At 44.5% G+C, this 26,974-nt stretch overlaps 1 protein-coding gene across 1 annotated transcript in view; it reads left to right on the plus strand.

Annotated features, from left to right (window-relative positions):
* Positions 1-21,419: 21,419 nt before the first annotated feature.
* The window catches only part of LOC126108839 (uncharacterized), a 220,226-nt gene continuing 214,671 nt past the window's right edge, over positions 21,420-26,974 (plus strand). Inside the window, exon 1 of the mRNA XM_049914202.1 lies at positions 21,420-21,704. The gene's annotated coding sequence lies outside the window, so the exon portion shown is untranslated. The remainder of the gene's footprint in view (positions 21,705-26,974) is intronic.

Below are 26,974 nucleotides of genomic sequence, written 5' to 3' on the forward strand. Positions count from 1 at the left end.
CGTTCCTCTGTCGAACTCGGATACTTGATCAAAAGATGTTCGCTGTTTTCTACGAGGCATAACTGATCGTCTTGTGAAACAACCACAAGGTAAACACACGTGCCGAACGTACACTCGTCGAAATGGCCAAGCCTTAAATGGCGCGATGAGGTGGCGCCACAGGCGCGCGTGATGTGCGTCTGCGCTGAAATTCTAATCAGGTGCATATCTCATCGCTGCAAACTCATGGTGTAAATTTCACTTGAATCGGATGCTTCCTTCAGGGTGTTGCATTTACGGTGGCCAGCAGTGTATACTGACTTTTTGATCACCCGGTACTTACCCTAAACATTCCAGATAACAAGAGTGCATTTTCCATTAAATACCACTACAGTGATGTGTGTGATTTTTGTGCCGAGTCTACGTTACTTTTAGAGTGCTTTTACCATTTCTTGATCCACGCACACAGGGTTAAGGAGAGTAGACATTCCGCCTCACAGTCGTTAATTTCCACCATTCTCGGACCTGTCATTGTTATGGTAGAAATGACACACAGAAGGAACAAAGCCGCGCGGGATTAGCCGAGCGGTCTCAGGCGCTGCAGTCATGGACTGTGCGGCTGGTGCCGGCGGAGGTTCGAGTCCTCCCTCGGGCATGGGTGTGTGTGTTTGTCCTTAGGATAATTTAGGTTAAGTAGTGTGTAAGCTTACGGACTGATGACCTTAGTAGTTAAGTCCCATAAGATTCCACACACGTTTGAACATTTTGAAGGAACAAACTTTCGTGAATATGCAGTACGGATGCATTCGTGTTCAAATCTGGTGCTAATTTGTAGTACTGATTTTGGAATTAAATTAAAGCCCATTGTAAGCCATTTACTGTTAGACTGCAAAGTTGTGTAATAGCTGGAACGGACGATTAATTTGCTGAGGAGAACTTTACTGATTATGAGTCAAGATAAGATAGACGATAAACAATATCATTTTCGGTATTCAATAGCTAATATCGATTAATCGATACGTCCTTAATTTACACACGCATCAAAAAAAGTTTTGCATCTCCCCAGTTCCCACAACGCCTGAAGACAGACGTTGACTCTGGATATTGTATCACAGACACAGTCCCTTTGACTCTTCAGAGATGTCACTAAACCCACCCAAAGGTGTAAACAACCATGCATGATAAGCAGCGACCATCCGACGGAGGGGGTCCGACAGCCGATCAGTTCCAGTCATTCCACCAGGAAGGAGGTACACGGCTCGTGTTGTCTGGAGTTCAACCGTGCCTAGACGGTCAATACCGCGGTTCGATCGCACCTGCATTGTTACTTTGTGCCAGGAAGGTCTCTCAACAAAGGAAGTGTCCAGGCGTCTCGGAGAGATCCAGAGCGATGTTGTTCGGACACGGAGGAGATACAGAGAGACAGGAACTGTCGATGACATGCCTCGCTCAGGCCGCCCGAGGGCTACTACTGCAGTGGATGACCGCTACCTACGGATTATGGCTCGGAGGAACCCTCACTGCAACGCCACCATGTTGATTAATGCTTTTCGAGCAGACAAAAGACGTCGTGCGCAATAGGCTGCATGATGCGCAACTTCACTCCAGACGTCGACGGCGAGGTCCATCTTTGCAACCACGACGCCGTGCAGCCCGGTGCAGATGGGCCCAACAACATGCCGAATGGACCGCTCAGGATTGGCATCACATTCTCTTCAGCGACGAGTGTCGCATCTGCCTTCAACGAGAGAATCGTCGGAGACGTGTCTGGAGGACACCCGGTCAGGATGAACGCCTTACGCACACTGTCCAGCGAGAGCAGCAAGGTGGAGGTTCCCTGCTGTTTTGGGGTGCCATTATGTGGGGCCGACGTACTCCGCTGGTGGTCACGGAAGGCGCCGTAACGGCTGTACGATACGTGAATGCCATCCTCCGACCGATAGTGCAACCATATGGGCAGCATATCGGCGAGGCATTCGTCTTCGTGGATGACAATTCGCGCCTCTATCGTGCACATCTTGTGAATGACTTCCTTCAGGATAACGACATCTCTGGACTAGAATGGCCAGCATGTTCTCCAGACATGAACCCTATCGAACACGCCTAGGATAGATTGAAAAGGGCTGTTTATGGACGACGTGACCCACCAACCACTCTGACGGATCAACGTCAAATTGTCATTGAGGAATGGAATAATCTGGACCAACAGTGCCTTGATGAACTTGTGGATAGTGTGCCACGACGAATACAGGCATGCATCAGTGTAAGAGGACGAGCTACTGGGTATTAGCAGTACCGGTGTGTACAGCAGTCTGGACCATTTAACTCTGAAAGTCTCGCTGTATGATGGTACAACATGCGATGTGTTGTTTTCATGAGCAATGAAAAGGCCGGAAATGATGTTTATGTTGATTTCTATTCCAATTTTCTGTATAGGCTCCGGAACTCTCAGAACTGAGGTGATGGAAAACCTTTTTTGATGTGTGTATAAAGCATGTACAGGGTTATTACAAATGATTGAAGCGATTTCACAGCTCTACAATAACTTTATTATTTGAGATATTTTCACAATGCTTTGCACACACATACAAAAACTCAAAAAGTTTCTTTAGGCATTCACAAATGTTCGATATGTGCCCCTTTAGTGATTCGGCAGACATCAAGCCGATAATCAAGTTCCTCCCACACTCGGCGCAGCATGTCCCCATCAATGAGTTTGAAAGAATCGTTGATGCGAGCTCGCAGTTCTGGCACGTTTCTCGGTAGAGGAGGTTTAAACACTGAATCTTTCACATAACCCCACAGAAAGAAATCACATGGGGTTAAGTCGGGAGAGCGTGGAGGCCATGACATGAATTGCTGATCATGATCTCCACCACGACCGATCCATCGGTTTTCCAATCTCCTGCTTAAGAAATGCTGAACATCATGATGGAAGTGCAGTGGAGCACCATCCTGTGGTATGTTTAGCTCCCTGCTTGTTTTATTCGTCGACTTCCGCGGGCTACGCGTGAAACTTGCCCGCACACGTTCAACCGTTTCTTCGCTCACTGCAGGCCGACCCGTTGATTTCCCCTTACAGAGGCATCCAGAAGCTTCAAACTGCGCATACCGTTGCCGAATGGACTTAGCAGTTGGTGGATCTTTGTTGAACTTCGTCCTGAAGTGTCGTTGCACTGTTATGACTGACTGATGTGAGTGCATTTCAAGCACGACATACGCTTTCTCGGCTCCTGTCGCCATTTTGTCTCACTGCGCTCTCGAGCGCTCTGGTGGCAGAAACCTGAAGTGCGGCTTCAACCGAACAAAACTTTATGAGTTTTTCTACGTATCTGTAGTGTGTCGTGACCATATGTCAATGAATGGAGCTACAGTGAATTTATGAAATCGCTTCAATCATTTGTAATAGCCCTGTATAGTTTTTAACATTGATATCATTAGCGATACTTGTGTGTGCCTGTCGAACCAAGACAGCGTTTTATGCATGGTGACAACAAAATAGTCGTTGCGATCGTTTTTTTAATAGCTGGTCGATTATAAAACGATTATGTCTCTCTCCATGACATGCGCTGGTACTACTCGCAAGAAAAACAAATGGAGCACGTCCATTCATTCCGAAATTTTCACTAATTATTGTTTGATGTCACCAACGAAGTATCATACTTAGTAGGGGGTGCGTGATAAATTCGCTGTGAACATATAAAGTATATGTTGGGGTGTAAAGGTACTGTGATCAGTGTTCCAACATATGCAAAGAAAATGACTATGTACGATCATAAGGGAGGTATGGATTTGGCGTGGGAAATTGATATTTCTACGCACCTATAGCCATAAGGGGGATGAAAGATTTTACATGGAAAATTATGTCTAGTCATTAGAACGATATACACTATACGATCAAAAGTATCCGAACACCTGGCTGAAAATGACTTGCAAGTTTGTGGCGCCCACCATCGGTAATGCTGGAATTCAATATGGTGGTGGCCCACCCATTGCCTTGACGACAGCTTCCACTCTCGTAGGCATACGTTCAATGAGGTACTGGAAGGTTTCTTGGGGAATGGCAGCCCATTCTTCACGGAGTGCTGCACTGAGGAGAGGTATCTACGTCGGTTGGTGAGGCCTGGCTCAAAGTCGGCGTTCCAAAACATCCCAAAGGTCTTATACAAGGTGGATTCAAGCTCTAAGGCCTCCGATTTTTTTTCTCCGGACTGGAAAGAGATAGAAACATGCGCATTGTTTTAAAATGAGCCCGCATTCATTGTCAATACATCCCAGAGATGGCAGCACCGTACGGCAGATGGAATTTTACCGCCAGCGGCGAGAATGAGAACTGTTTTAAATACTTAAAATGGCGACGTATTCCTTACTTGAACAGCGTGCAATCATTCGTTTTCTGAATTTGTGTGGTGTGAAACCAATTGAAATTCATCGACAGTTGAAGGAGACACGTGGTGATGGAGTTATGGATGTGTCGAAGGTGCGTTCATGGGTGTGACAGTTTAATGAAGGCAGAACATCGTATGACAACAAACCGAAACAACCTCGGGCTCGCAGAAGCCGGTCTGTCGACACGATCGAGAAAGTGGAGAGAATTGTTCTGGGGGTCACCGAATGACTGTCGAACAGATCGCCTCCAGAGTTGGCATTTCTGTGGGTTCTGTGCACACAATCCTGCACGACGACCTGAAAATGCGAAAAGTGTCGTCCAGGTGGGTGCCACGAATGCTGACGGACGACCACACGGCTGCCCGTGTGGCACGTTGCTGGGCAATGTTGACGCGCAACCACAGCACGAATGGGACTTTCTTTTCGTCAGTTGTGACAATGGATGAGGCGTGGATGCCATTTTTCAATCCAGAAACAAAGCGCCAGTCAGCTCAATGGAAGCACACAGATTCACCGCCACCAAAAAAATTTCGGGTAACCGCCAGTGCTGAAAAAATGATGGTGTCCATGTTCTGGGACAGCGAGGGCGTAATCCTTACCCATTGCGTTCCAAAGTGCACTATGGTAACAGGTGCATCCTACGAAAATGTTTTGAAGAACAAATTCCTTCCTGCACTGCAACAAAAACGTCCGGGAAGGGCTGCGCGTGTGCTGTTTCACCGAGACAACGCACCTGCACATCGAGCTAACGTTACACAACAGTTTCTTCGTGATAACAACTTCGAAGTGATTCCTAATGCTCCCTACTCACCTGACCTGGCTCCTAGTGACTTTTGGATTTTTCCAACAATGAAAGACGCTCTCCGTGGCCGCACATTCACCAGCCGTGCTGCTATTGCCTCAACGATTTTCCAGTGGCCAAAACAGACTCCTAAAGAAGCCTTCGCCGCTGCCACGGAATCATGGCGTCAGCGTTGTGAAAAATGTGTACGTCTGCAGGGCGATTACGTCGAGAAGTAACGCCAGTTTCATCGATTTCGGGTGAGTAGTTAATTAGAAAAAAAATCGGAGGCCTTAGAAGTTGAATGCACCTCGTATAGGATTCAGGTCAGGACTCTATGCAGGCCAGTCCATTACAGGGATGTTACTGTCGTGTAACCACTCCACCACAGGCCATGCACTATGAACAGGTGCTCGATCGTGTTGAAAGATGCAATCGCCATCCACGAATGGCTCTTCAACAGTGGGAAGCGAGAAGGTGCTTAAAACATCAATGCAAGCCTGTGTTGCGATAGTCCCACGCAAAACAACAAGGGGTGCAAGCCCCCTCCACGCAAAACACGACCATACCATAACACCAGCGCCTCCGAATTTTACTGTTGGCACTACACACGCTGCCAGGTGACGTTCACTGGCCATTCGCCATGAGCACACCCTGCCATCGGGCCGCCACGTTGTGTACCGTGATTCATCACTCCACACAATGTTTTTCCACTGTTCAATCGCGCAATGTTTACACTCCTTACACCAAGCGAGGCGTCGTTTGGTATTTGCCAGCGTGATGTGTGGCTTATGAGCAGCCGCTCGACCACGAAATCCCAGTTTTCTCACCTCCCACCTTACTGTCATAGTATCTGCAGTGGATGCTGATGCAGTTTGCAATTCCTGTGCGATGGTCTAGATCAATGGTTCCCAACGGGTGGTCCTCGGACCACTGGAGGTCCGCGAGGTATCTCAGAGTGAGCCGCAAGATGCTATTAGAATAAAAAATACATTGAATATGTTTCGTATGATAACAGATTTTTTGTTTTGGCCACTTCCTGCATGGGCAGAGCTTTAGCGAACGCTAACTTCTGCGTCTAGCGTCTTCCTAGAGCCAACTGACACTAGCACACTCTAAAGCAAAACTAGAATTAGACAGGGGCAAATAGTTCTGCTGTATGCCGTTAGACTGCGCACGCTGCCTCTTTGCAGCTGACAGCTGACAGTCACTTTACACAGAAACTCGCATTTCAGACGTCAATCGGCCATTGTTAATTTATTGCCAGTGCTTTCATAGACCGTATTGTTTACATATTCGCCGGCCGTTGTGGCCGAGCGGTTCTAGGCGCTACAATCTGGAACCGCGCAACCGCTACGGTCGCAGGTTCGAATCCTGCCTCGGGAAAGGATGTGTGTGATGTCCTTAGGTTAGGCCGATATTACACTATCAAATTTCTTTCTCAAATATCTTTGTCCAAAATCTTTGTCAAAGATATTTGATGGTGTAGTAGGAACTTTGTCAAATGTCGTCCAGTATTTGATCAAATCTAGGGCCTCGCTGTAGATTTGATCAAAGAAATCGCTTGTCTTCTGTTCACTGCAATGTGACATGTTACCACATGGAGCGCTAGCATCGCTGCAGCGTTCTGTCGTCTGTAGTGTTTTTATAAACATTGCGGGTAAATACAATTGCTGTGTGCCGACAACTACAAAATTAATAGAGATGTATGAAGCTGATGAGGCGCTTTACAACGTGAGGCACCGTGAATACAAAAATAAAATAAGAAGATTGGAGACGAGACCTAACGTAACCTAACCTAACCTAATCTAATTTAACCCTCTCCTGTAGCAAGGAATTGGAGTGTTACAGTGAGCCTGTCTTCTGAAGATGGGCAGTTCTTAAGTGAATATTGTGCTTTGTGATATGAGGATACACTTCACTGAGCACATACAGGAATGTATGCTCATCCATTCTTAAGTAATTGATGTACCACTTGACGTCTTCTGCTGTAAGCTCACGTAAGAAGTTTTGTTAAATGCTTTTATCGTGTCGTCGTAAAACCCACGGCTTCACCCAGATTAGATTAGTTTTACGTTCCATAGATCTGTGCTGAGAAGATCCTCGTGGATGTGGAACATGTCCATTTTTTTAAGCTGAAATAACAATACTAATAGTATGAATAAATACAATACATAATTTGTTTCTATTAAAAATTTCGTCAGTGGAGTAGGAGTTGGCCACTAGTAAGTCTTTCAGGCTTCTTTTAAACTGATCTTTATTTGTAACTAAATTTTTTATGTTTGCTGGCAAATTATTGAAGATGAGTGTTCCTGAGTAGTGGACCTCTTTTTGAACTAAAGTAAGTGCTTTTAAGTCCTTGTGTAGATCATTTTTGTTCCTGGTATTGTATGTATGAACTGAGTTGTTTGTTGGAAAAAGAGATATATTATTTAGGACAAATTTCATTAAGGAGTAAATATACTGAGAGGCAGTAGTTAGTATACCCAGTTCTTTGAAGAGGTTTCTACAGGACGTCCGTGAATTTACTCCACAAATAATACGTATGACACGCTTTTGGACTCTGAAAACTTTTGTTTGACTTGAAGATTTACCCCAAAATATTATACCATATGACATTATGGAATGAAAGTATGCAAGCTTTTTCATTTTTGTGTTGCCTATGTCTGCTAACACTCGAATTGCAAACAGATTTGTTAAGGCGTTTCTGCAGTTCTGGGATGTGCTCCTCCCAACTGAATTTGTTATCAAGTTGTAATCCCAGGACTTTTAAGACTGTCAACCTCGTATGTATGGTTCCATTTTTCCCCCACCTCTTTTCCGCATGTGCACACAATGCAACTGGGGTACGTACAACTGCTGCGGTTAATAACAAGTTGCTGTCAGCCATCTTGAACTTTGACGAAAAATTTGATGACAGTGTAATACCCCTTCTAGCGCTACGTCAAAGATCTTTGTCAAATATATTTGACGGAATATTTGATCACATCTTTGATCAAATATTTGACAAACAAATTTGATAGTGTAATACCGGCCTTAGTTAGGTTTAAGTAGTTCTAAGTTCTACGGGACTGATGACCTCAGATGTTAAGTCCCATAGTGCTCGGAGCCATCTGAACCATTTGTTTACATATTCAATATTCTGTATACGTTATATTTCGCGGAAGCTACAGTTCGCGTAGTTAAAAATGGACCGATGGTTAAAAAGTGGTGATACGACAAGGTACCAATCATACTCGATGAGGGGGTCCTCAAGAAAATTTTGTTGGGAACCCCTGGTCTAGATAGATGTTTGCCTGTTACACATTACCACTCTGTTCAACTTGCTGGCAGTCTCTGTCAGTCAACAGACGAGGTCGGCCTGTACGACTTTGTGCTCTACGTGTCCCTTCACGTTCCCATCTCACTGTCGCATCGGAAACAGTGGACCTAGGGATGATTAGGAGTGTGGAAATCTCGCGTACAGACATATGACGCAAGGGATACCCAATCACCTGACCAAGTCTGTGAGTTCTGCAGAGCGCCCCATTCTGATCTCTCACGATGTCTGATGAATACTGAGGTCGGTGATGTGGAGTACCTGGCAGTATGTGGCAGCAAAATGGACCTAATATGAAAGAACGTATGTTTTCGGGGTGTCCAGTTACCTTTGATCACATAGTGTAGATATTGATATCTCCAGGTTCACAGCCGTCAGGAGGAGATATTTCCATCCTTCGCTCTTTTCTCGAATGTCACGGGATTGGGCCTGAAATCGTAATACTTAATTGTAATTACAGAGATAAATACACTACAGGCCATTAAAATTGCTACACCAAGAAGAAACGTAGATGATAAACAGGTATTCATTGGACAGATATATTATACTAGAACTGACGTGTGAATTACATTTTCACGCAATTTGGGTGCATAGATCCTGAGAAATCAGTACCCAGAACAATCACATCTGGCCGTAATAACGGCCTCGATAAGCCTCGGCATTGAGTCAAACAGAGCTCGGATGGCGTGCACAGGTACAGCTGCCCGTGCAGCTTCAACACGATACCACAGTTCATCGAGAGTAGTGGCTGGCGTATTGTGACGAGCCAGTTGCTCGGCCGCCATTGACCACACGTTTTCAGTTGGTGAGAGATCTGGAGAATGTGCTGGCGAGGGCAACAGTCGAACATTTTCTGCATCCAGAAAGGCCTGTACACGTCCTGCAACATGAGTTCGTGCATTATCCTGCTGAAATGTAGGCTTTCCCATAGATCGAATGAAGGGTAGAGCCACAGGTCGTAACACATATGAAATGTAACGTCCACTGTTCAAAGTGCCGTCAATGCGAACAAGAGGTGACCGAGACGTGTAACCGATGGCACCCCATACCATCACGCCAGGTGATACGCCAGTATGGCGATGACAAATACACGCTTCCAATGTGCGTTCACCGCGATGTCACCAAACACGGATGCGACCATCGTGATGCTGTAAACAGAACCTGGATTCATCCGAAAAAATGACGTTTTTCCATTCGTCCACTCAGGTTCGTCGTTGTGTACAACACCGCAGGCGCTGCTGTATGTGATGCTGCGTCCAGGGTAACCGCAGCCACGGTCTCCGAGCTGATAGTCCGTGCTGCTGCAAACGTCGTCGAACTGTTCGTGCAGATGGTTGTCGTCTTGTAAACGTCCCCATCTGTTGACTCATGGATCGAGACGTGGCTGCACGATCCGTTACAGCCGTGCGGATAAGATGCCTGTCATCTCGACTGCTAGTGATACGAGGCCGTTGGGATCCAGCACGGCGTTCCGTATTACCCTCTTGAATCCACCGATTCCATATTCTGCTAAGAGTCATTGGATCTCGACCAACGCGAGCAGCAATGTCGCGATACGATAAACCGCAATCGCGATAGGCTACAATCCGACCTTTATCAAAGTCGAAAACGTGATGGTACGCATTTCTCCTCCTTACACGAGGCATCACAACAACGTTTCACCAGGCAACGCCGGTCAACTGCTGTTTGTGTATGAGAAATCGGTTGGAAACTTTCCTCGTGTCAGCACGTTGTAGGTGTCGCCACCGGCGTCAAACTTGTGTGAATGCTCTGAAAAGCTATTAATTTCCATATCACAGCATCTTCTTCCTGTTGGTTAAATTTTGCGTCTGTAGCATGTCATCTACACTCCCGGAAATTGAAATAAGAACACCGTGAATTCATTGTCCCAGGAAGGGGAAACTTTATTGACACATTCCTGGGGTCAGATACATCACATGATCACACTGACAGAACCACAGGGAAATAGACACAGGCAACAGAGCACGCACAATGTCGGCACTAGTACAGTGTATATCCACCTTTCGCAGCAATGCAGGCTGCTATTCTCCCATGGAAACGATCGTAGAGATGCTGGATGTAGTCCTGTGGAACGGCTTGCCATGCCATTTCCACCTGGCGCCTCAGTTGGACCAGCGTTCGTGCTGGACGTGCAGACCGCGTGAGACGACGCTTCATCCAGTCCCAAACATGCTCAATGGGGGACAGATCCGGAGATCTTGCTGGCCAGGGTAGTTGACTTACACCTTCTAGAGCACGTTGGGTGGCACGGGATACATGCGGACGTGCATTGTCCTGTTGGAACAGCAAGTTCCCTTGCCGGTCTAGGAATGGTAGAACGATGGGTTCGATGACGGTTTGGATGTACCGTGCACTATTCAGTGTCCCCTCGACGATCACCAGTGGTGTGCGGCCAGTGTAGGAGATCGCTCCCCACACCATGATGCCGGATGTTGGCCCTGTGTGCCTCGGTCGTATGCAGTCCTGATTGTGGCGCTCACCTGCACGGCGCCAAACACGCATACGACCATCACTGGCACCGAGGCAGAAGCGACTCTCATCGCTGAAGACGACACGTCTCCATTCGTCCCTCCATTCACGCCTGTCGCGACACCACTGGAGGCGGGCTGCACGATGTTGGGGCGTGAGCGGAAGACGGCCTAACGGTGTGCGGGACCGTAGCCCAGCTTCATGGAGACGGTTGCGAATGGTCCTCGCCGATACCCCAGGAGCAACAGTGTCCCTAATTTGCTGGGAAGTGGCGGTGCGGTCCCCTACGGCACTGCGTAGGATCCTACGGTCTCGGCGTGCATCCGTTCGTCGCTGCGGTCCGGTCCCAGGTCGACGGGCACGTGCACCTTCCGCCGACCACTGGCGACAACATCGATGTACTGTGGAGACCTCACGCCCCACGTGTTGAGCAATTCGGCGGTACCTCCACCTGGCCTCCCGCATGCCCACTATACGCCCTCGCTCAAAGTCCGTCAACTGCACATACGGTTCACGTCCACGCTGTCGCGGCATGCTACCAGTGTTGAAGACTGCGATGGAGCTCCGTATGCCACGGCAAACTGGCTGACGGCGGCGGTGCACAAATGCTGCGCAGCTAGCGCCATTCGATGGCCAACACCGCGGTTCCTGGTGTGTCCGCTGTGCCGTGCGTGTGATCATTGCTTGTACAGCCCTCTCGCAGTGTCCGGAGCAAGTATGGTGGGTCTGACACACCGGTGTCAATGTGTTCTTTTTTCCATTTCCAGGAGTGTATGTGGTGTAGCAATTTTAATGGTCAGTAGAGTAGGAAAAAAGTACTTACATATGTTTTTTTTTATTTTCAGTGTGGTTTCCTTGTAGATTAATGCACTTGTTCCAACGATGATCCAGTGCCTTGATCCCATCTCGAAAGTCAGTCTCCTCCAGACCTGCAAAATAGTTGTCAACTGCGGCTGTCAATTCTTCGTTTGAAGGTGAGTCTTCTTCGACCAAGAAAAATGTTCACTCTTGGGAAGAGATCTAAGTCTGACAGAGCCATATCAGGTGAATAAGGCGGGTGTACCTCAGTTTGTGAAATTTTGCCATGGTGACGTCACGTGTGTGCTGGCGCGCATTGTCTTGATGGAAGATGACTTTCCTACTTGCTAAATCTGGCCTTTTTTCGCGTATCGTTTGTTGCAATTTGTCCAGGAGGTTAGCACAATATTCTCCAGTAACTGTTTACCCAGTGGGGAGATAATCTACAAAGAGAATCCGATTTGCATCTCAGAACACTGATGCCTTAACCTTCCCGCCGAAGGAATTATCTTTGCTTTCTTTGGTGGTGGAGAATCAGCATGGAGGTATAAGGAGGGGAGATGGCACTATGGCCCTGTGCTGTGGAGGATGCTAAGTTCACCGTACTTGAATACGATGTGACGTCATTATGACGTATACACGCTACATCGAAAACGATAGAAACTGTATATCGACTATTCGACTTTTGTGAACTTTCGAGAGGTTGTGACAGTGTAGCGCTGTGCTCTGCGCCATTCGTTTAAATGTGTTTTGCGTTTAAATCGTGTATTGTACTGTGTGTGTGTCCTGTGCGTTGTTTTTCGTTGCTCGTCTCTAATTATGTGTTCAGCATTCAAGAGACTAATGAGAGAAAAGCTGAAAAGAGTTCAGCATCGATGACGACGGGCAACTGCGTGGTTATTGTGAATCTCAAGCAGAAATTGATGTACTTCTGACCCAGCTGAAGTGCGTCGGTTGTTCGTACTCGGTGAGAAGAAGCACTCAGCAGCCAAAATCTTTAGATGCGTCAAGACACTAACCTTTGGATAAGATTACATTGAGAAAGCCACTTCCCCTCGTATTTCATCTCCGGTCGACGATTTTTCTTCAACAATGTCTCATATTTTTCTTTTTAAGTTCGAAATTCAATCATTCTACACACCAGTCATTACTAGACACTAAGGTACCTGTCTCTGCGGTCCGAGTGTGAAATTACTTTGAATTATGGTTGATAAAAGACTATCTTGGGATGGACATATAAATTACTTAGCTAACAAACTTGCACGAGTTCTCTTTCAGCTATATAAATTAAGAAAAAAAGTCAGCAAGAGTATGCTGCTACAATCTAATATGTACTGACAAGACCAATTCAATGAAACCATACTAAAATATTGATAATAAATAAATATTATTTTTGGCGTAAGCATTCAATACAACAACCACACAATCTAATCTGGTCGGGACATAAGAAGACTTCACTTTTTTACGAAACGTGTTGTCCATGGTGTTTTCATTGCCACGGTCAGGAATATTTCTATTAATATACAGCTCTTTTATTTTGGCGAAATACATATACGCTGCCACACTGAGCTGTTATCAGAATCGAACGTGTCAAAACAAACCACTAGCTGACGACAGTTTAGAATCTCGAACGTTCGTAAAAGTCGATAGGTGTGTTAATCGACTAAATCGTATATACGTCATAATGACGTCACATCATATCCAGGTTGGGTGAACTTAGCATCCTCCGTCTGCTGTACGTCTGTTTGAAGCCGGTGGGCCGCCATGTTTGATTGGTCAAAACAGTGACAGAGCTCTTGTTAGAATTGCGTGTTCTTCATATTTAACGTTATGTCTGCGAAATAATTTCAGATGATGAGTGTTACAATGTTTACGTGCATAACACAACGTCAGAATAGCTTTTTCAGGTGTTTTCGTTTTGTTTTTAATGCGTTTTTGCCCCAGCAATACAACTGATTTGGTCTCGTTAACTCAAGTGTTTCTTTTGGATACGAACTTCGAATGATGAAAAATAACAGTGTACAAAGCTCTTTTCAGACTCAAATCACCTTTTACTGTATTTGTGTCGATGTAAACTGAAAGCAGAACCCGAAAGCTATGCTAGTTTACATACCGGATGATATTTCTTACTCGTTTACACACTTGTACAAAATTTCATTTGTAAAGACAAACACCGTTTGTGCTTTGTCAAGAAAAATAAGCATATGAACCCACAGAGCCCTACGAGCTTCATTGATCGGAAATCTGAAATAAAATAAGAAGAAAACAGTTTCACAAAACGTAAACAAGGCCGCACATCTCACGAATATAAACGACAATATTTTACGAACGGGGCCACTTACGCATGGGACGTGATTCCTTTTAACTTGGTAGCACTATTCCAACGGTTCGTACACCCGTAAACAACGCAAACCGGCATTTTAAAATGAAAAAAACCTTCAGCAGCTCTACACAGTAGCACAATCGGAAACGAGTCTTCTGACCAAACTGCAATGGCGGAGCTCGGTTTCTGTCGGGTTCAAGTTTGAGACGTCATGGCATCTCCCCTCCCTATACCTCCATGAGAATCAGCATGTTTCCACTGCTTTGACTAATGTTTTGCCTCTGGGGTATGGTAGTGCACCGAAGTTTCACCTGTGGTCACAAACCGGAGCAAAAAAATATTGTTTCTTTCTCCTAAAACGGGCCACACATTGTTCCATTCTCGTGCGTTTTTGACCGAACGTCAACAGTCGCAGCAACAGAGCCGCAGCACCTCAGAAGAGAAATGCGACAGCTGGGAGGTGTTCTGAGGAGCAGTGGGTACTCCACAAGTTATATCAGAAGTGTAACAGAGCCCAACACTCGGCCAAGTAAGGAATCAGAAGAAGAAATGTGGGGTACGGCTTTTCTGCTATATACACTCCTGGAAATGGAAAAAAGAACACATTGACACCGGTGTGTCAGACCCACCATACTTGCTCCGGACACTGCGAGAGGGCTGTACAAGCAATGATCACACGCACGGCACAGCGGACACACCAGGAACCGCGGTGTTGGCCGTCGAATGGCGCTAGCTGCGCAGCATTTGTGCACCGCCGCCGTCAGTGTCAGCCAGTTTGCCGTGGCATACGGAGCTCCATCGCAGTCTTTAACACTGGTAGCATGCCGCGACAGCGTGGACGTGAACCGTATGTGCAGTTGACGGACTTTGAGCGAGGGCGTATAGTGGGCATGCGGGAGGCCGGGTGGACGTACCGCCGAATTGCTCGACACGTGGGGCGTGAGGTCTCCACAGTACGTAGATGTTGTCGCCAGTGGTCGGCGGAAGGTGCACGTGCCCGTCGACCTGGGACCGGACCGCAGCGACGCACGGATGCACGCCGAGACCGTAGGATCCTACGAAGTGCCGTAGGGGACCGCACCGCCACTTCCCAGCAAATTAGGGACACTGTTGCTCCTGGGGTATCGGCGAGGACCATTCGCAACCGTCTCCATGAAGCTGGGCTACGGTCCCGCACACCGTTAGGCCGTCTTCTGCTCACGCCCCAACATTGTGCAGCCCGCCTCCAGTGGTGTCGCGACAGGCGTGAATGGAGGGACGAATGGAGACGTGTCGTCTTCAGCGATGAGAGTCGCTTCTGCCTCGGTGCCAATTATGGTCGTATGCGTGTTTGGCGCCGTGCAGGTGAGCGCCACAATCAGGACTGCATACGACCGAGGCACACAGGGCCAACACCCGGCATCACGGTGTGGGGAGCGATCTCCTACACTGGCCGTACACCACTGGTGATCGTCGAGGGGACACTGAATAGTGCACGGTACATCCAAACCGTCATCGAACCCATCGTTCTACCATTCCTAGACCGGCAAGGGAACTTGCTGTTCCAACAGGACAATGCACGTCCGCATGTATCCCGTGCCACCTAACGTGCTCTAGAAGGTGTAAGTCAACTACCCTGGCCAGCAAGATCTCCGGATCTGTCCCCCATTGAGCACGTTTGGGACTGGATGAAGCGTCGTCTCACGCGGTCTGCACGTCCAGCACGAACGCTGGTCCAACTGAGGCGCCAAGTGGAAATGGCATGGCAAGCCGTTCCACAGGACTACATCCAGCATCTCTACGATCGTCTCCATGGGAGAATAGCAGCCTGCATTGCTGCGAAAGGTGGATATACACTGTACTAGTGCCGACATTGTGCATGCTCTGTTGCCTGTGTCTATGTGCCTGTGGTTCTGTCAATGTGATCATGTGATGTATCTGACCCCAGGAATGTGTCAATAAAGTTTCCCCTTCCTGGGACAATGAATTCACGGTGTCCTTATTTCAATTTCCAGGAGTGTATTCCCAGAGTGACGGACAGAATCGGCCGTATATTGCGCAAATATGGCGGAAATACGATTTTCAAACCGACAAGGAAGATGAAAGAGTGCCTTAGATCGGCGAAGGAGAAAAGGGACCCACTTGCAAGTCGGGAATATACCGTATACCGTGCACATGCGGAAAAGTTTATATGTCGGAATGACTGGACGATCAATTAACACCGGGATGAAAGAGTATAAGCGACATTGCAGGTTGGGGCAGGTGGAGAAATCGGCCGTGGCAGAGCACGCACTGAATGAGACCGACCACGTAATAAAATTCGCCGACACGGTATTTCTGGCTGTAGAGAAGCACTATCACACGCGCTTGTTCAGAGAAGCTGTGGAAATACAAAAACACGTGAATAGTTTGAACAAGAAAAAGGAAAGCCTTAAGGTAAACGGATCTTGGCTTCCCGTACTGCAGCGAACGACCGTCGCAGGTAGCAAGAGGAGAACCGCACCGGAAATGACCGCGGAGAAGCCCTCGGACGTTGGCGCGCCAGGTACATATAGTCTGCGGCCGCGAGCTCGGCTCCAGTTCACCACCGGCAATTGAGGGTGAAGCTTTGACAATGCCAGCCACTCGTGCTGGCGAAACGTCAGTAAAATCATTAGATGAGCGTCGGCCGAAGAACCCGAGACAGCCGGCTGCTGTGGCCGAGCGGTTCTAGCCGATTCAGGCCGGGACCGCGCGACTGCTACGGTCGCAGGTTCGAATCTTGTCTCGGGCATGGATGTGTGTGATGTCCTTAGGTTAGTTAGGTTTACGTAGTTCTAGGGGACTGATGACCTCAGATCTTGAGTCCCATAGTGCTCAGAGCCATTTGAACCATTTTTGAACCCGATTTCTGTGCCTCGTGATGACTGGGTGTTGTGGGATGTCCTTAGGTTAGTTAGGTCTAAGTAGTTCTAAGTTCTAGGGGACTAATGACCATAGATGTTAAGTCCCATAGTGCTCAGAGCCATTTGATCCATTTTGAACCCGAGACAGAAACCAATAGGCAGTTTGTCAATGACATTCCAGTCCAAATTCGTGACGGAAGACGCTCCAGACAGTGGTGGGATAGCAACCTGACTGTTTCCCCCTCCCCCCCATAAGCCCAACAATCAGGAGCAGCGGTCTGGGACGTCATTTCATTTCGTTGCAAAACTCTTCCGATGCCATCCATGACACTCTTACAGGACAGAGGTCGTCAACGATATTCTACACTCCATTTTACTGCCGTTCGTGGCAATCCTCTGTGAGCGTACATGTGAGCACGATGATGCCTGATGCAGTTTCTACTGTACGCCGTCATGCCTGCCAAACCATACATGGGTCAGAGAGGTCGCTAGATCTCTCCCCAATTGAGAACATCTGGAGCATCCTGGACAATGCCCTCGGGATTTTGACAATCTGACACTCCAAGTGGACAGAATTTGGAGAAATATCTCTCCAGAGGACATCCAACAACTCTGTCAGTCAACGCCAAGCCGAATAGCTGCTTGCATAAAGACCAGAGGCGGATCAAAGCGTCACTGACTGGCGCAGTTTGTGAAGCTCTTTCTCTTGCTCAAATCATCCAAGTACTGAAACTGTAATACGAGGTTGGTTTGAAAAGTTCTCGGAATCACCACGAGAGGTCAGCGCTAGCGCAACGAGACGTTCACGTGATATTCATTGGTCTGTTGCCTGTGAACACGTGCCACGTCAGCGCTCTTGGAAGAGAGCTGTGGCGATGACGTGGCTCTGTTGTGGTTCCCGAGTAGTGACTTTCGAAGATGGAAAAAATCGAGATTCGAACATTGATTAAGTACTTCATAAAGAAAGGTGTGATAGCAAAGGACATTCGTGCCCATTTCGAGAATACACTGAGGGACTCTGCTCCTTCATACACTCCTGGAAATTGAAATAAGAACACCGTGAATTCATTGAGGAAGGGGAAACTTTATTGACACATTCCTGGGGTCAGATACATCACATGATCACACTGACAGAACCACAGGCACATAGACACAGGCAACAGAGCATGCACAATGTCGGCACTAGTACAGTGTATATCCACCTTTCGCAGCAATGCAGGCTGCTATTCTCCCATGGAGACGATCGTAGAGATGGTGGATGTAGTCCTGTGGAACGGCTTGCCATGCCATTTCCACCTGGCGCCTCAGTTGGACCAGCGTTCGTGCTGGACGTGCAGACCGCGTGAGACGACGCTTCATCCAGTCCCAAACATGCTCAATGGGGGACAGATCCGGAGATCTTGCTGGCCAGGGTAGTTGCCTTACACCTTCTAGAGCACGTTGGGTGGCACGGGATACATGCGGACGTGCATTGTCCTGTTGGAACAGCAAGTTCTCTTGCCGGTCTAGGAATGGTAGAAGGATGGGTTCGATGACGGTTTGGATGTACCGTGCACTATTCAGTGTCCCCTCGACGATCACCAGTGGTGTATGGCCAGTGTAGGCGATCGCTCCCCACACCGTGATGCTGGGTGTTGGCCCTGTGTGCCTCGGTCGTATGCAGTCCTGATTGTGGCGCTCACCTGCACGGCGCCAAACACGCATACGACCATCATTGGCACCGAGGCAGAAGCGACTCTCATCGCTGAAGACGACACGTCTCCATTCGTCCCTTGTCGAACACTTATCAATCATCTGGTGTATTTAACGTGGCTTGAGCACTTTGTGTATCATGTAAATAACGAAAAACCATTTAGATCAGTTGCAATTAACTTTTTCATTAACGATTCTCCAATATTCTGAAGTAAAGACTACTGATTTTTAGTCATTTTGATATTACGAAATTATCATACAGAACTTTAATCTGCCGGCCGTTGTTGCCATGCGGTTCTAGGTGCTTCAGTCTGGAACCACGTGACCGCTACGGTCGCAGGTTTGAATCCTGCCTCGGGCATGGATGTGTGTGATGTCCTTAGGTTAGTTAGGTTTAAGTAGTTCTAAGTTCTAGGGGACTGATGACCTCAGATGTTAAGTCCCATAGTGCCCAGAGCCATTTGAACCATTTGAACTTTAATCTGAATTTCCGTTTTGGAATATTGTGCTGTACCTCAGTTAATGTCGGGAACACAATCGCGTGTGAAATCAAGATGCAATTAATGTTTTTGTGATAGGTATTGGCATTTAGTTTCATAATCAAGTTTGTACGTAAAAGTCAAAAGAACGATATTTAGAAATGTATTCCGAATGAATCATCATTTATTGTCTTTAAAATCGTATAAACAGTTTGCAGTAAATCATTAATTTTTCATTATACATCAGTAAATGTGATTGGACAAATAAGCCAAAGACCATAAACTGTTAAAATAGGGTATATATTGTGTGCGGATGCAAGGTCTTTAAGGTAGTCGCAATTTAGCCAATGTAATGATGTGATGTCTAGATTAGATTAGATTAGATTAATACTAGTTCCATGGATCATGAATACGATATTTCGTAATGATGTGGAACGAGTCAAATTTTCCAATAGATGACATAATTAAGTTAATTTAACAACATAATTAAGTTAATATAACAACTTTTTTATATTTTTTAATTTTTTTCATAATTTTTTGTTTAGTTTTTTTCTTTTTTTCTTAATTTATATCTAAAAATTCCTCTATGGAGTAGAAGGAGTTGTCATTCAGAAATTCTTGTTGGTTATCTGTCAGACTATTGATACTATTTGGTAAGTGACCAAAGACTTTAGTGCCAGTATAATTCACCCCTTTCTGTGCCAAAGTTAGATTTAATCTTGAATAGTGAAGATCATCCTTTCTCCTAGTATTGTAGTTATGCACACTGCTATTACTTTTGAATTGGGTTTGGTTGTTAATAACAAATTTCATAAGAGAGTATATATACTGAGAAGCTACTGTGAATATCCCTAGATCCTTGAATAAATGTCTGCAGGATGATCTTGGGTGGACTCCAGCTATTATTCTGATTACACGCTTTTGTGCAATAAATACTTCATTCCTCAGTGATGAATTACCCCAAAATATGATGCCATATGCTAGCAATGAGTGAAAATAGGCGTAGTAAGCTAATTTACTAAGATGTTTATCACCAAAATTTGCAATGACCCTTATTGCATAAGTAGCTGAACTCAAACGTTTCAGCAGATCATGAAGGTGTTTCTTCCAATTTAATTTCTCATCAATGGACACACCTAAAAATTTGGAATATTCTACCTTAGCTATATGCTTCTGATTAAGGTCTATATTTATTAATGGCGTCATACCATTTACTGTATGGAACTGTATGTACTGTGTCTTTGACCGAGCGGGGTGGCGCAGTGGTTAGACACTGGACTCGCATTCGGGAGGACGACGGTTCAATCCCGCGTCCGGCCATCCTGATTTGGGTTTTCCGTGATTTCCCTAAATCACTCCAGGCAAATGCCGGGATGGTTCCTCTGAAAGGGCACGGCCGACTTCCTTCCCAATCCTTTCCTAATCCGATGAGACCGATGACCACGCTGTCTGGTCTCCTTCCCCAAACCAACCAACCAACCAACCAACTGTGTCTTTAAAAATTCAGTGAGAGTCCATTTACAAGGAACCACTTAGTAATTTTCTGAAAGACATTATTGACAATTTCATCAGTTAATTCTTGTTTGTCTGGTGTAATTACTATACTTGTATCATCAGCAAAGAGAACTAACTTTGCCTCTTCATGAATATAGAATGGCAAGTCATTAATATATATTAAGAGCAACAAAGAACCCAAGACCGACCCTTGTGGAACCCCATTCTTGATAGTTCCCCAGTTGTTGTTAGTAGAAAACCACTTATGTGTGAACGTCTTTCGAAAAAAATACATCTCCTGTAAAAAGGATTCATCGGTGTGTTGGGAAATATCATTTTAACATCCAAGTTTTCATCGTGTCCGAAATCCAGGCAAATCTGCAATATATGTCCTCTAATGGACTTTATTGGTGGAGGAGATTCAACGGTTCAAAGGTAAATATTCCACTGCAAAAAGTACATGGCTTTTGTAGTACAAGAAATGTCTCATAATGAGAAGCATTTTAGATTAACATTAGAAGGTGCATGCAAAAAGCTTTCCTTTAAATTTGTGGATTGCAGAGAACCCCAGCAAGCAGTTTCAATAATTTTGTTTATGCTTAGTGTGTAATAACAGTTATTCCCAGCAGAGGTGGTTTGCAGTACCCAACACGTTGCCGACGCCGAGAATTGACCGTGTCGTCGTTGTGTGCGTAATTTAAAGTGACCGCACTGATTGAATGATTGGAGTTACATTATTGCCTCGTCCGGCAACTGTTCACACGCACCCTGTTGCCAACATAGTTGCCAACGTATCAGCGTACAACTCAGCGACAACCGATGAGCAAGATGGCGTATTTGTTTACGTATTTGTGTTAACTCTTGGGTTGGTATCGTAAGCTCCGTTCATTTTTCTTCGTATGTAATTTATTCGTCACGCCGTGAGTAGATAATACTTGCACCAGTAAACAGTAAACTGTTGAACGAAATTTGGAACAAGGCACCGGTTTTTTCGAAGATTATGTGGACGCTGGTTGAGACTGATTATGCAAGAAGATAACTCAAGTCAACTCTGCATCTTCAGGATTTGTGTCAGAGGCTGTCTATTTAGCGTACGGTGAGTATAGTCTTTATGTCATAGCCATAATCTCGTTGTACGTGTTAGAACTTGTGTAATGTAGCTTCCATCCAATGAACTGTGGAATTTGAGTGAAGTTTTTAATACAATCTGAAACATTCCATAAAGTGGTTCTATGCTGCTCCGACCTGTCGCTGTGTATAATTCTCTCAGCAATGTTTTGTTCAGTTGGGACATTCCACATCATAACATCTGTCGTGAATATGAACATGGTAATAGAGAACCTAGACTCCTGGTTTTCTGACGTGATACAGAACTAATTTAGCTTCTATAACTCTTAAAGCAATGAACTACGTACAGATTGGAGGAATTGTCCAAGTTTTGAACTAATTGACACCTTTCATCTGCCGCTCAAGCATTGCTCATTATTCGAAAATCGACAAACTAGTGCCTTAAAGAGTCTATTTGCATCTTGATGGTTCATTCCTGTGTCGTCGTTAGATTCAAATTTTCGATATTTTTTACTGCGCAGGCCATATAATTAGAAATGCAAAGTAATGCAAACGATTAGGTACTAGATAAGTAACTTTCACGAGCACATACGCTCAGTGACATACCAAAAAAATTTCTTGTTTGTTTATAAGCAAATTATTTGCAAGTTGTTCTCCCATGGGAAGAGTGCTAGTTCTTAAATCAATTTGTTGGTAACTACCTAGCGTATTGACCATTTGGCACAATTTTCCAGGAATGGTCCATTTTCAAATTATTAAGTTTTACCGAAAAGTGTGATTTAAGAATGAGGCCTCCCAGGTCTTTGCCTTTTGAATGTATTTCCAATGAATCACCCAATAGTGTGCACACAGCACAATATGGCCCATATCTAGGAGCGAAGGAACTGGTAGAAGTTGGATAACTTCGGACCAACACAAAATATATCCATCCGTTGGCAGAGATGGGTAGCAAACAACGCTCAGTGACACACGTAATAGACACTGCCATTCAAGAGTTGTGGTTACTAGAGCATGTTTTCATACTGACTGATAAGATTATGCAGATATAAATGTAATCGTTTGAACTGTACTTGCCTTTTAATTTATTAATAAGTTTACTATTTGTCAGTGTAAAAGTTATGTGGTGGCATTAGATTTCCAGCTGTTAGAAATAGTCATTGTCACATTTTATAACTTTATGAATGTTGAATGATTTATGTCATTTCAGGCTGTAGTTCCACTTCTGTGATGTGCATTTGTAAACTAATACTTAAACAGTTTGTAATCAACTATTTTCAAAGGGCATTGCATTACAGTGCAGAATTTGTCTTTCTAATGTAACAACTAGGTTACATTTACATGACTGGCTTGGTGGTAAAGTGAAATGCAACATCAAGTAATATTTTTGAGAAAGAGGTACATTAATTTTTCCATACTTTATACAGAAAAAAAGTTATGCATTGCATCTAACTACAACAGTTGCTATGATCAATTTTTCATTTGTATCTTCAAACTTATGAGCAAAAAAATACAGGATGACATATTTATTTGTCCTTCTGAACATGAATTTAGTTTGTATGTTGCAGCTTAGGTCTGTTTTAATCTATTTGAGTTCATTTGCATTGGTATTTGTGTCATATTGATCATTGTCATACCAGGTTGTTTGGAAAGAAATCCAAATGGCTGTAGAAGAAACACATTTTTAAGGACATGTTGTAGGCCATATTTCTAAATGCATCAGTTACATTAACAACCTCCTTGTAGCGAAATCCTCTGGTTATTGCCAAGATAATACATACGACTTCTTTAACCTGTTAATCCCCAAATTGTTTTACATTTAACTTTGTGCTATAAATTAATGTTATCTTTTATGAACCATTTTAACAAAACCTCATCACATTTATTTGATTTCCCCTCTTAGATTGAAAGAATGGCTTGTCCTCATTTGATAATGTTGGGACTCGACATGAAGAATTTCAGCACTTAAAAAAATTCAGTTTTTGATTATTCCGTTGCTGTTTCTAATATTGTTGAACATAGAGCCATTTTAAAACCACAAAAAGCTTTTCACATAAATAATTTCACTTGTGTATATGTTACTTTCAAAATACAAAATTTGTCTACAATATCTCAAAAGATTCACGCATGATGTGACTGCATTTGCTGCAGTATTTTTGGGGTTGGATGCACAATTATTCATTTGGCATCTTTGAGTATCCCTTTTACATATAAAGCGTCCCTGGGCAATTTCATGTCAGATGATACACATCAAGAGTGAATGTGTGACATCACTATTTCAAAGTTTGCTGAGCAAAATATATGTTGAAGCTGCACATGATACCCCTCCAAAAATACTATATTTTGATTTTCTGATGATTTGTTAAAATGCTGCAAACCTCTCTAAATCAGATTATTTGTGAAAATGCCACAACAAAAGGGAAAATTGCATTAAAGAAACCAGAATTGATAGCGATCTGAATTTATTTTCAATAAATACCTTGTTCTCATTACTGTGTGTCATGATTAATACATACATACTTCTGAGCTTTTTTTAACCATGAGAATTTGTAACTTTTTGTGAATTTCAAAATTATATTTTGAAAATATGAATAATCACAGGATGTTAACTGTCTTCAGAAATAATATAGTGGAAGGACTGCTGGGTCACCGAAAGCGTCAGATAGATTCTATCCGTCTGTTTTGAGCCATGACGTAAGGGTGTCGTGGTGTGCGCCGTCATTACGACGCGGAGTTGAGTTTGAGTTGGTTGTGTTTGCAGATGTCGCCTTGTTGTATTTGATGGTGTCCTCCCCCCCTCCCTCCCCCCCCCCCCCCCCCTCTCTCTCTCTCTCTCTCTCTGTGTGTGTGTGTGTGTGTGTGTGTGTGTGTGTGTGTGTGTGTGTGTGTGTGTGTGTGTGTGTGTTGGCTGACTGAAATTTGTTGGTGGTAAGTAATTGCTTTTTGGGTCTATTTTTCTCAAGTTGTAATGTTTTGTGTATTGAATGTGCTTTAATTTACATAGGGATGTATAAATTTTTGAGGTGGTGTGGTTTTGTTGGTCAAGGGAAGTGACTGATTCCAATTTTCGTATTTTTATGTGTACGTATAGGTGTTTTGGTACAGCCAGCTGTGGTCAAGAGAAATGTCTGATTCCAATTTCCATAGTTTTTGCTGTAGGCGTTGGTGTTTTGGTATAATCAGCTGCCGTTTACCTGTATAGGTCAAGGGAAGTATCTGATTCCTGTAGATTTTGTAATTATTTTTGTTTGGTTCGTCTTCTTGTATGTTTTGGGATCATGGTGTGTTACTTTTTATTTTTATTTATTTTACTGTTATATTTAGGTTATCCCCACCCTAAAACCCCCAATATCCCTCGGTTGTCCCATTAGTTTGATTGTATGTTTTGGAGGGGGATGTTATTGTCTTATTCGTATTTTTGTGGTTGTTGCCATGTGTATGTAGTGATATCACAGGCGGCATATTGGAGATGCTTAGAATGGCCATTTCCACCATGTTGTTGATGTCGGGTCGAAGCAGACGGGTGGAATCGGACACTTCTGTAAACCCGGACTGCTAACTGTCAGCTATGAAATTAATACATGAAATTCTTAAACTGTCAAAATATTTGTACATAAAGATGAAATGTTCTGAAATTTTTTGGTTATTTAGAAGTTATTTTCTCCAAAACCACCATCCTAAAGGTTCTAAACATTTCATGGTACATTATAAACATGGTCATTTTTCTTAGGGCAACGCTTGTCTGCACAAAGTGTGAGAATTTTTTTAGGTAGACCTAGCTCTACTCTGAAAAGGTCATAAAGTCGTGGACACTTACAATCAGTGATCAGTTTAAGTATTTAAGTAAATGTCATACAAAACTGTTAATTCAGAATAAAAATAATTACTTTACAACATTATAAGTGAGTGGGAAAAAATTCATAACTTTGTTCGAAAGCATTTGATAACAAAAACAAGGTATAAGATATTTATATCCATTTTTCTTTTTTATGGTATTATTCAGAAATTGTCTTCTGTCATAATTTTACTTCTTCACAGCTTTCTATTAATTAAGATTGTCTACAATGTAACAATCAGCAACATAGTGTTAAAGAGTTCTTTTTCTTCATATGCTATTCATTGAACTTGTACAGCTGAGCTGAATTTGTACACAGACGAGGATGACCCAACGAGCAGTACTTGGGATATGGGAACTGCACACTGATCTTTTGATGATGCAGTCCAGTAGCAACTTGATTGAATGGTGACCACGAGCTTCATAGCAGACCATTCTTCTCTTTTTTTTTTAAACGGAATTCCTTCAATGTACTTTCATTTAGAATTAAGAGTTTCATGTTTGTTACTAATACTAACAAAGAGATAGAGGGGCTGGCCAATACTTACCTCAGCTCAGTACAGCCGATAGATACACAAAACAGAACAGAAAATTTACATTCATAGCTTTCGGAACTTTGTTCCTTCATCAGGGAGGAGAGAGAGAGGAAAAAAGGGGAAGAAGGGAAAGTGAATTCAGTTACTCACAACCCAGGTTATGAAGTAACAGGGAAAGGTAAACCGGGAGGGTAGCAAGGATGGAGGCATGGTTGTCAGAGGGAAGCCAAACATATTGTACTGTAAGTACTGTGCCAGATTCAAACCAAATACTATACACCTCTTTACTTCTGTGTGCATCCTCTTTGTATGTATGTCTGTATGCCCCCGACACAGCTCCTGGGCCAGATAGGATCCAGTCAGATGATCAATCATTTCTCATCTGACTACAAGCGACATCTCCTTATCATCTTCAACCGGATCTGGTGCAATGATGTCTTTCCGTCGCAGTGGTGGGAAGCACCGTCGTTCCAGTGCTTAAACCTGGTAAGAACGTGGTCAGTGTGGATAGCTATCGGCCCATCAGCCTCACCGACGTTCTGTGTAAGCTGCCGGAACGTGAGGTGTGTCGGTGGTTGGGTTGGGTGCCAGGGTTGCTCTACCACTGATGATCTTGGGTCCCTCGAGTCTCCCATCTGAACAGCCTTTTCCAGATGCCAACACCTTGTTGCCGTCTTTTTCTTGTTACTTACGAAAAGTGTACGACACGACCTGGCGACATCATATCCTTGCTGCATTATACGGGTGGGGTCTTGGAGGCCCACTCCTGATTTTTATCCACAATTTCCTGTTGCTTCATACTATCTGTGTCCCAAGTTGGTGCCTCCCATAGTTCCCCCCATATCCAGAAGAATGGGGGTCCCGCAGGGCTTTGTATTGAGTGTGTGTTTATTTTTAGTGGCCATTAATGGTCTAGCAGCAGCTGTAGGG

The sequence above is a fragment of the Schistocerca cancellata genome, chromosome 11 (assembly GCF_023864275.1).
Source record: "Schistocerca cancellata isolate TAMUIC-IGC-003103 chromosome 11, iqSchCanc2.1, whole genome shotgun sequence".
In the NCBI taxonomy this organism is placed as follows: domain Eukaryota; kingdom Metazoa; phylum Arthropoda; class Insecta; order Orthoptera; family Acrididae; genus Schistocerca; species Schistocerca cancellata.